Source organism: Gossypium hirsutum, chromosome D07 (genome assembly GCF_007990345.1).
Source record: "Gossypium hirsutum isolate 1008001.06 chromosome D07, Gossypium_hirsutum_v2.1, whole genome shotgun sequence".
Classification (NCBI taxonomy): Eukaryota; Viridiplantae; Streptophyta; class Magnoliopsida; order Malvales; family Malvaceae; genus Gossypium; species Gossypium hirsutum.
The window spans coordinates 20,883,498-20,885,377 of record NC_053443.1 but is presented as its reverse complement, the minus strand read 5'-3'; the positions used below and the strand labels follow the sequence as shown (position 1 = coordinate 20,885,377).

General features: G+C 36.8%; 1 long non-coding RNA gene across 1 annotated transcript; it reads right to left on the bottom strand.

Annotated features, from left to right (window-relative positions):
- Positions 1–643: 643 nt before the first annotated feature.
- Positions 644–1,880, bottom strand: LOC107954378 (uncharacterized). Its single transcript, XR_001699530.2, has 3 exons — positions 1,107–1,880; positions 946–998; positions 644–851 (listed from the first exon to the last, which is right to left on the bottom strand). It is a non-coding gene; the product is annotated as an uncharacterized lncRNA (long non-coding RNA).

The following is a 1,880-nucleotide window of genomic DNA, read 5'->3' as shown; positions in this document are numbered from 1 at the left end:
TTGAAGGTAATAACTTTTTAATAAACCTCGATTGAAAATAAACAAACACAAACTGAGGTTTTATACAAGTTTTAAATGGCAAGAAGTTTGAAATTTCAAGAAGGGTTTTTAATAAAAACATGGTTAGCGAAAAACACTTCAATGTGACACGCCAAATCCGAGCCTAACTTCTAGGCCAGGTTTGAAGTGTTACAGGCAAGACCGCTAAAAGCAAAGTATTATCCAGAGTCGGATTTCATGAATTCAAACTTGGGAGCTTACATATCTTATACTTAGAAGAGTATATGGTCTACAAAGGGATTACTCCAATAGGGTTTATGTTGGTGTGGGTACTAATTCCAGAATTAATGTTTGGATAAAGGCATGGGTTCTTGGATTGAAGGGGCACAAAATTCAGAGAAGATCTACTGGCCAAAATATAGTAAATGTCTCTAATTTAATTTATCAGCAAATTGGGCAGTGGAATTTTCAGTTGATTACTAGTATGTTTAGTGCTGAGGAAGCAAGGAAAATTCTGTGTATTCCTTTAGCACAAACACTTCAAAAGGATTCAATTGGTTGGTGAGGTGAGGTGTTTGGGGCATTCTCGGTTCGTAGTGGGTACAACATTCTTATACAAAATTCATTTTTATCTAGGCCTTACTAGAATTAAATAAATTATACAAATTGTTTCAAGAAGTTGTGGAAACTTAACCTGCCAGAGAATATAAAAATTACAGTCTGAAGGATTTTTCGAAATTATATTGCTAATTTCTACAACCTCTACAATAGAAGATTAGTGGGGTCTCTGGTCTGCCCAAGGTGTCTGAATGGCCCGAAAACTCTTGAGCACTCGTTTCGTGATTATATCACTACAGTAGAAGTGTGAAACAAATTAAACATTTACTGGCATATGGAGTTCACTATTCTTATCTTTCAGGATTGACTTGATAATTTAATTTCTACCTCATCTAACCAGATTTGCAGGATGGTAGGGTGTACCTTTTGGGTGTTATGGACTGAAAGAAATAAATATATGCAGGACGGGATTAAAAATTAGGCTCAAGCAATAGTAGAAATGATTAAAGCTCAATTAAAAAAATTAGATGCCTTAAACAAACTGTTACATGTTACGAGAGTTGAGATTGTAAGATGGAGGCCTTCAGAGAACGCTTTCATAAAGGTAAGTTTTGATGGGGCTTTTCAAGCTCATTCCCTGAAATCAAAAGGAGTTGTTCTAGGGTCAACAACAATTATTAATAATCACATTCAAACAAGGTTTGCTGCGGAAGCTATTGCATGTCTCCAAGTAATCCAATTGGGCATTGATTTGGGGTTTCAAGATGTGGTGATCGAAGGCGATTCACTTATGGTGATAAAGAAACAACAAGCAAACAAGAACGATGATTCATACATCAGTGCTTACATACTCTTTGAGAAAGAGATTTAAAAACTGTGGATTCTCGTATATTCAGAGGTAGGGGAACCAAGTGGCTCATCTTTTGGCCGTTGAAGGATTAAGGGGGGAAATGAATACTTATCTTCTTGACGGGGTCCCGAATTTTACAGAAGAGGCTGTGGAGAAAGATCTACGAGGAACGGTTGGGGGAGCATCTCTAGTACTGTAAAATGAAAATCAGGTTCAAGGTACTGTTGGGCTGCTCACCGATCAGGGAAAACAATAGTGAAGGAAAATAAGAGTCAGGAGGAGAAAATAGATAGTGGTGATTTCAGGCCACTGTTGAATGCTTTTGATTCTAAGAGCCATAAGGATCTGGTTTTGGGAAAGGAAATACTTGGGAATGGAATTTTGATTGTGATATGTCCTTTCAAATGGCAGAGTTCATTAATTAGGCTAAGGTATAGTTATTATTTTTAGGAAAAGGGGTTTGACTGTTTAA